The sequence below is a fragment of the Oncorhynchus masou genome, unplaced genomic scaffold (genome assembly GCF_036934945.1).
Source record: "Oncorhynchus masou masou isolate Uvic2021 unplaced genomic scaffold, UVic_Omas_1.1 unplaced_scaffold_1002, whole genome shotgun sequence".
Classification (NCBI taxonomy): domain Eukaryota; kingdom Metazoa; phylum Chordata; class Actinopteri; order Salmoniformes; family Salmonidae; genus Oncorhynchus; species Oncorhynchus masou.
The window spans coordinates 58,339-67,361 of NW_026999715.1; the positions used below are offsets into that span (position 1 = coordinate 58,339).

Below are 9,023 nucleotides of genomic sequence, written 5' to 3' on the forward strand. Positions count from 1 at the left end.
ATCGCTAATAATATCCTAAATTGAATGGACCACAACCACATTGGTGGTTGTATGCAAGAGGGAATGGGTTTGATTGTCTAAGCCAAAGTCGACAGGTTTTGTTGTGCTAAGTAAAATTTTACATATGCTGGATTTTGTCAATATTTTGAGAGGAGTACAGCAAAGCAGATATTCAACATATTATTTTACACAATCTTTAACACATTATTTTAGAATCTTTAACACATTACTTTAAAATGTTTGCAACTGGAAGTTTTTAGAAATGATATGATACATATTTGTATTTCCTTGATTTGTCAACTGGAGCATAACTTACATTTTTTTATTAGTTGTTCAGTAACCCAGCTTGACGTCTGTGTGTGTGCGTGCATCAGTGGTGATTTTAGCATGTACAGTTGAAGTCAGAAGTATACATACACTTAGGTTGGAGTCAATAAAACTAGTTTTTAAACCACTCCACAAATGTATTGTTACAAACTATAGTTTTGACAAGTCGGTTAGGACATATACTTTGTGAATGACACAAGTAATTTTCCCAACAACTGTTTAAAGACAGATTATTTCACTTAGAATGCAATGTATCACAATTCCAGTGGGTCTGAAGTTCACATACACTAAGGTGACACTAAGTTGACTGTGCCTTTAAACAGCTTGGAAAATGGCTTTAGAAGCTTCTGATAGGCTAATTGACATCATTTGAGTCAATTGGAGCTGTAGCTGTGGATGTATTTCAAGGCCTACCTTCAAACTCAGTGCCTCTCTGATTGACATCATGGGAAAATCAAAAGAAATCAGCCAAGACCTCAGATAATAATTGTATACCGCCACGAATCTGGTTCATCCTTGGGAGCAATTTCCAAACGCAAGTATAACCACCATGATGCAGAAAGTGCAAGTCAATCCCGGAACAACAGCAAAGGACCTTGTGAAGATGCTGGAGGAAACAGGTACAAACGTATCTATATTCACAGTAAAACAAGTCCTATATTGACTGAAAGGCCGCTCAGCAAGGAAGAAGCCACTGCTCCAAAAAAAAGCCAGACTGAGGTTTGCAACCGCACGTGGGGACAAACTTCATACTTTTGTGAGAAATGTCCTCTGGTCTGATGAAACAAAAATAGAACTGTTTGGCCATAATGACCATCTTTGTGTTTGGAGGAAAAAGGGGGAGGCTTGCAAGTCGAAGAACACCATCTCAACCGTGAAGCACGGGGGTGGCAGCATCATGTTGTGCGGTTGCTTTGCTGCAGGAGGGACTTCACAAAATAAAAGGAAAATTATGTGGATATATTGAAGCAACATCTCAAGACATCAGTCAAGAAGTTAAAGCTTGTTCACAAATGGGTCTTCCAAATGGACAATGACTCCAAGCATACTTCCAAAGTTGTGGCAAAATGGCTTAAGGACAACAAAGTCAAGGTATTGGAGTGGCCATCACAAAGCCCTGACCTCAATCCCATTGAAAATTTGTGGGCATAACTGAAAAAGTGTGTGCGAGCAAGGAGGCCTGCAAACCTGACTCAGTTACACCAGCTCTGTCAGGAGGAACTGGCCAAAATGTACCTAACTTAATGTGGGAAGCGTTTGACCCATGTCAAACCATTTAAAGGCAATGCTATCAAATAGTAATTGAGTGTATGTAAACTTCTGACCCACTGGAAATGTGATGAAAGAAATAAAAGCTGAAATAAATAATTCTCTACCATTATTCTGATATTTCAAATTCTTAAAATAAAGTGGTGATCCTAACTGAACAAAGACAGTGAATCTTTACTAGGATTAAATGCCGGGAATTGTGAAGAACAGAGTTTAAATGTATTTGGTGTATATAAACTTCCGACTTCAACTGTAAATCTTGGTGGGGCATATAGTTAAAAAAAAAGTGGGATGCATGCCAGCAAAGCCACAACACAAGACCAATCAATACATGAATTGCACTATAAAAGTGACAAACAATACCCACAAACTGCTAGGGCCACCATGACTTGTTTAACCGAATGTGGTTTCTAATGACAATTGAGATGTACAAACTATGGCATACAATGTCGAGTTGGATGACCATTCAAAATGTATTTACCCAGTCAGAGCTGGTTTTTTCCCTACTTGTCATTTGTCTTGAACTCACTGAATGCCAAAACCAAAATAACATGCAAAACAGGCAAGCCCCCCGCAAAAAAAAATGTATATATTTTTGGGGGGATAAAAAATGTGTCAAAAAATGTGAGACTCAAAGCCCGTCACTGCCCTGAATGACTGGTCGCCGCTGGCATGCATGCACATCTGTGGAGCCACCAGCCACAATGCCTTGGTATGGTCAAAATAATATTATTTAGAAGTCGTCTTGTCATTGTAAAGGAGTTTCTGTTGACGAAAGGGAAGAGGATTCTGTAAAGTGGATTCAAGGCTACGGATTGTTGTAAAAAGTGCAGATGAGGGCTTGGCTACTCTAAAACACAGAAAAGGACCCACATGTCTGAGTTCACATTTCAGCTGAAGCTGCTGCAAAGAGTCCTCACACAGTCTTTTCTCTTTGTACCTGTCCCTCTCCATGAAATACCCTAATGAAACAATATTCCAAAACATGTTGTTTTAAATAATGCATTTTAAATATGTAATTTTTGAACTTCCATTTTCATGCCTAATATCTTTTCATCTTCCTGATCCATCCCTCCAACTCACAGCACACTAGATAAATAAAGGTTACATTTAAAAAAAAACTTGCAGAGAGACCCCAGTGTGGTTGCATTTCTCGCCCAGCAGAATGCCAAGATGGTTGTAAGTCGCTCTGGATAAGAGCGTCTGCTAAATGACTTAAATGTAAAAATGTAAATGTTGCCCTGCTCCCACCCACAGGCACCGAAATGTTTCGCCGCCTCACCCTTGAGTTGTTTCCAGAGATAGAGAGCCTGAGATGAGGAAGCAGAGGAAGAGAGGCCGAGAATAATATAATAATAATAATAATATATCCCATTTAGCAGACGCTTTTGTCCAAAGCGACTTACAAGTCGGCTGGGGCCACTACTTTTACATATGGGTGGCCCCAGCAGGAATCGAACCCACGACGCTTGGCGTTGCAAGCGCCATGCTCTACCGACTGAGCCACAGTCGGAGGAAGCAGAGGAGCAGGAGAGAAAAAAGGCCCTGAACATTGAGGTACATTAAACATTTTTTTATCATTTTGCAGACACTTATTCAGATTCCAGAGTGACTTTATTTTACAATCAGTGGATTTAAATAAGGTAATTAAAATGTCCATATATCACAGTCAAGCCATTGCAAGTAAAACTTGCTTTCAAAATAGCTGCTATCTGCAAAATCAGTGCTCGTAAGAAATGTTAAAGTGTTTGTAATTATGTTTTTTTTTACCTTTCCGGAGGTGGCAGAGGAGGACTTGCCAAAGCCAGCCGTCGACCTGGATACCGGCAAGGCCCTGACATTCATCTACGGAGACCAGCCACCTGAGCTGTTCAACACACCTCTGGAGGAACTGGATCCTTTCTACAAATCACACTGCAGTCCCTTAGTGGCCTGAGGGCTGAGGGTTCACATAACCAGACATCATCACAAAGTTATTTCCTTTACAATAAGCTCAAATCAAAGGTATATTTACACATTCCAAGTAATCTTATTACATTGTTATTATTCAGAGGGTAAATGCCCTCTGATTACAACAATTACTACAAACTCAATTTTGCTAATATCTTTGAGACAAACATCAATACATTCAATTAAAGTAAAGAAAATATTATACTTCAAATATTTCTTCACTAATCTTTACTTCTTGTTTTTCAGACCTTTTATTGTCATCACCAAAGGGAATACAATCTTTAGGTTCAATGCTGAGCCTGCCTGCTATATTCTAACACCCTTCAGTATTCTTAAGAGAAGATCCATCAAAATTCTCATACATTCATATCCGTTCAATACAAATATCTCACTGATCTACATTATACATAAATATTACTTAGGATCCTGCTGAATGTTCAGAGTCCAATAAATGTGCTACGGTGTATTTGTGTGTGTGTGTGTGTGTGTGTGTGTGTGTGTGTGTGTGTGTGTGTGTGTGTGTGTGTGTGTGTGTGTGTGTGTGTGTGTGTGTGTGTGTGTGTGTGTGTGTGTGTGTGTGTGTGTGTGTGTGTGTGTGTGTGTGTGCGTGCGTGCGTGTGTGTGTGGAGAATCAGAGCAGGTGGTTAGTCCGGTTCAGCAGTGATCAGCAGTCTTATGTCCTGTAGATAGAAACGGTCTCTGAGCCTGTTGTTATCAGACCTCATGATCCGATACCATGTGCCCGACAGTAAGGGATTGAAATTCAACAGGTTTTTCCGTAAGGGATACTACACTCAATATGGAATTTGTTCCATTCGTGGCTCTTAAATATCTATCTAAAAACTATGACAACCATCCTGCCAATATTCTTAAATGGTTTCCTCTCATTGCATGATGTTTGGGACAGAGCCAATCTCTGCTCTCTTTATAGGTCGTGTGCGTGTCTGCTTGACGCGCTGGGATGGAGGTGTGAGACATCCATCCATCTGTTTATCCGGCTTGCAGGGTTGGGGTGCACCAGTTGCCGCTCTCTGTGAGTCCCAAATGGCACCCTATTCCCTATATAGTGCACTACTTTTAGTTCACTATGTAGGGAATAGTGTGCCTATTTGAGACTCAGCCTCTGTTTGGCTCCTGGGGTCCTGGCATGTGGGCTCTGCGTCAGATCTGGCCCTACATCCCAGTATTACACATTATATATATCCCAGAAGACTGAAATATAACACAACATTTTGACATAGTTTATTTATTATGAAAAATATGAATAACATTCCACCCATGAGGCCACTAGTGGGAGATCGACTGCAGGAAAGAGATGTATACAATTACTTTTATATGACTTAAATTACTTTCTAAACAAGAAAGAAAAACATGCTATGAACAGGAGGTAGGAAATCAGGTTTAAATGTAAAGGTTTAAATCTATTACCTGTAAGAGTGAGTCAGAAATAATCAACAATATCTGTATGATGAAACCATTGGATCTGATGCAACTGAAAGTTCGAGACTTGAAATGTATAGGGAGAAAAAGCTTCACTCAGCTTTGATTAGAATATTTTCTGAAGGCACTTTACAATGTCACCAGTGAGTTGTACTATTTTGTGTATGCTCTGTCTATGCTCTAAGCTGCTCTAACAAGTTTCCTTACTACAGTGATGCAACTTTGTGCTCATTATGTTACGATATGGCAACATTATCAGATGTACAGAGATGGTGGGCAGGATTATGTTGCTGCTCAGCTGCTTTATCTGTGGCAGGAGCCGGGGGAAGATTCTGGCACTCTCAAATATTCTGATGGAGACAGAGAGAGAGAGAGAGAGAGAGAGAGAGAGAGAGAGAGAGATACAGAACAGGAGGATTTGTGTTAAACAGAAAGCTAGAAAGTGATTTAACTGATTGATCCCCAGGAGGAATATTGTGTGTGTGTGTGGAGGCCTGTATATGTGTGTGTAATTATTTGTTTAGCAATGTCAAGTACATAATTAAAAACGTTGTTGTTACTGGAACAAAGTGTAATTTTCTAAAGGATGCACCCTCTTTTGAAGAGTTTTAGGCCTTACACCGTTTTCAGAGTTATATAATGCCTTCTTAAAATTAATACAATTTTACAGAATATCTATAATATTTGTGTAATGTAGGATGCAGTGATTGACTGCATGTGCTATTTTATATAGGTTAGAGTGCAGGTAGCCTATATGCATGCATGTGTAGGTTAAAACATTGCATTAACTCAAGTTCCGGGCACTCAAATTTCCCTTAAATTGTATAACACCATTTAAACATTTAAAAAATAGAGCTTTAGACAGACTACAACTTAAAAACTGGCATAGACAATCTATCTAGGCCACTCTAGAGGAAAAGCAGAACAGGCCAGTCAGAGTGGTAGGCAGCAGCATATTCCTCACCTGTATAGTTTAAAAAAAAGTATATTTAAATGACGACCTCAGAAATGGATAGTCTTGATTGTTCTCTTGCATCCCAAAACATTTTGGAACAAACGTTTTGGAACAGCGCTAAAAATACTTCTCAAATCATGACTGCATTACTATGTTACTATTCCTGTAGTTAATGTTGCTGTCATATCCTCAATTGTATATATATAATTTTTTTAAACATAGTGCATTAGCCTATCTTTACTAAAGCACGAGAAACGAGTTGTGGTTAAAAAGTGTGAAAAGTTTGGACTAAGTGATGACCCTACCTGAGCGAACTCTCGGGTTTCATTGAAGACACACCATGCGTCAGCAACAGCTGTCCTGCAGCGTGAATAGTCTCTGAGAAGGGGGAAAGGTTATCAGTGAAGGCTTGAAAGAAGACTTACCACCGGGTTACTTGGCTCTTGTGGGAATACATTTTTTGTTGTTGTTGACAGGACAAGGTAAACCAGGTTAGGTAAACAAAAACAGAGAGGTGTCAGTCATCTTTTAGAGCCGCGGTGATATTTTGCTGAGGGGGGGGGGGCACTTGAGCTGTTTGTTTGCATTGGACATTTTGAAGTCAGTCTGTCAGTTGGGGCTTTGAACTTCACATAATCTTCTTGCTATGTTTACAGTGTGGTGCAATCATGACAACATGGCCGGTGGCTGTACAAGATTGAATTCATTCCTGCCAAGTAAATAATTGAATCACTGACATCTTGAAGTTATTATTATAGCCTATCTATAGAAACAAGTGTAGTGCCTTGGCTATTGCCGGTTTCCTACATAGCCAAGCCTACACCTGTCTCACCCAAGTAGGCTACAGTCGATTAGTTTACTAGTCTTGTGATCCAGTTCTATGAAATCATGATTGAAATTACTGACACATTGGTAATTTATATTGGAAATGTATATTATTAAGCTTCCTAAAGACGTTAAGAGTCATCCACGGGTCATTACTTTCCCAGTGCTTCATAGCCTAACCATATTGCTTCAGTTGCTGGTTAATTATGGGATATTGTGAACACAAGTTTATAAGCATGGGGTGAAACCATATTGGACTTTACGGAGTATAAGTTTGCTCTGTGATGTATTTTATAGTCTTGTGATGTATTTCATAGTATTTCACCTGTCAACAGTAGGTCCTATCAACACTGTTTTGTACACTGAATATATGGACATGTTTGGTCTGATCCCACTTGCATGGATATCAACAAAGATTAAGAGTGTGATATATCCTTGATCATGTTTTTTTAAAACTTGGATCAAAGTATCGATACCATAACACAAGTACTGTACTGGCTGCTGTGAGATGTGATTTGGAGAAATGACATGCTCAGCAGGTTAACATGCCATGGACATAGCAGAACGTTTACGCAATAGCCACTGCTGTGACACAGGAGACAACTGTGTATGTCCCTTACAGAAAATTAATTAGGCATTTACTACTGGCATGTGTGTGAAAAGCATCAAGATTGGTGTCAGTGAATAACCAGAATGTTCTCTTTAACGTGATGCAGAGCAGGCAATGATGGAAACGTTGTCTGGCCAGCCATGCACAATTTAGAGTGCATTTTCTGCAATTTCTGTGCCTGGTAACTCTAATTAACTTATCCTCTGTAGCAGAGGTTACTCTGGGTCTTCCTTTCCTGCTTCGGCCCTCATGAGAGCCAGTTTCATCATGATGGTTTTTGCGACTGCACTTGAAGAAACTTTCAAAGTTCTTGAAATGTGCCGTATTGACTGACCTTCATGTCTTAAAGTAATGATGAACTGTCGTTTCTCTTTGCTTATTTGAGCTTTTCTTGCCATAATATGGACTTGATATTTTACCAAATAGGACTATCTTCTGTATCCCCCACCTTGTCACAACGCAACTGATTGGCTGAAACGCATTAATAAGGAAAGAGAATCCACCAATGTACTTTTAAGAAGGCACACCTGTTAATTGAAATGCATTCCAAGTGAAGCTGGTTGAGAGTAAGCAAAGTTGTCATCAAGGCAAAGGCTAGCTATTTGAAGATCCTCAAATGTAAAATATATTTTGATTTGTTTAGCACTTTTTTGGTTACTACATGATTCCATGTGTGTTATTTCATAGTTTTGAGGTCGTCACTATTATTCTTCAATGTAGAAGAAAAAACTTTGAATGAGTAGGTGTTCTAAAACGTTTGACTGGTAGTGTATTTATATACTACGAAATATAGCTAACTCTCTATCTCTCTCTCTCTTGCTTCACCTTAATTTTGGAATAAATGAATTTGTTCAAAACTATTGTCTTTCTCTCTGTTTGAGTCAACTACTCACCACATTTTATGCATTGCAGTGCTAGCTAGATTTATCTTATGCTTTCAGTACTAGACATTCTCTGATCCTTTGATTGGGTGGATACCATGTCAGTTCATCCTGTAAAAGCTCTGATAGGTTGCTGGATTTCCTCTGGGAAGGTTTTAAAAGTTACTGTATAAGTCGATGGAAGGGGGGAGAACCATGTTGCAGAGGGACAGATTCTTATTATTATAAGAATCTTATTATAGGTTTTCTGCAAAGTCTTGGGACTTTGGACTTAACCTCACACAATTGTTATCTTCTTAACATGCTTACTGGTAAATAGATTTGGGGAGATAATCAAATGATCAGTCTGTAGTCTAAAGATTATACATGAAACAACTATTGAAATAATGATGTAGAACAAGCTCATCATCCGTCATTATAGCTATAGCTGCATAAAATAATAAGCTGACTGATTTAACTTCGAGGCAATCCCTCATGTCCAATAGTGTTGCAATTCTGATCTCATCCTCCTGTGATCCAAAACTGAGCATGCCACAGGGCAGGCTTTTACACTGAGCACAGCCCTTGTGTGGATAGAATCACGTACTTGTGAAGCCAATAGGAAGTAGTCACCTCGAAGAGCTGCGGTCGTGAACATGTAGTTTCCCTTGAACTAGATAATATTGAGATTTTATACACATTTTGTTGCCATGTCCAATAAGTTGTGCAGCTGCAATTAATATAAATAGTAATTGTAGTAATAAACATTAAAGACAACATAACTAGC

The 9,023-nt window shown here is 39.1% G+C and overlaps 1 long non-coding RNA gene across 1 annotated transcript; it reads right to left on the reverse strand.

Annotated features, from left to right (window-relative positions):
- Nucleotides 1–4,776: 4,776 nt before the first annotated feature.
- Nucleotides 4,777–6,357, reverse strand: LOC135528642 (uncharacterized). The gene is made up of 2 exons (XR_010453568.1): nt 6,247–6,357; nt 4,777–5,336 (listed from the first exon to the last, which is right to left on the reverse strand). It is a non-coding gene; the product is annotated as an uncharacterized LOC135528642 (long non-coding RNA).
- Nucleotides 6,358–9,023: the final 2,666 nt, after the last annotated feature.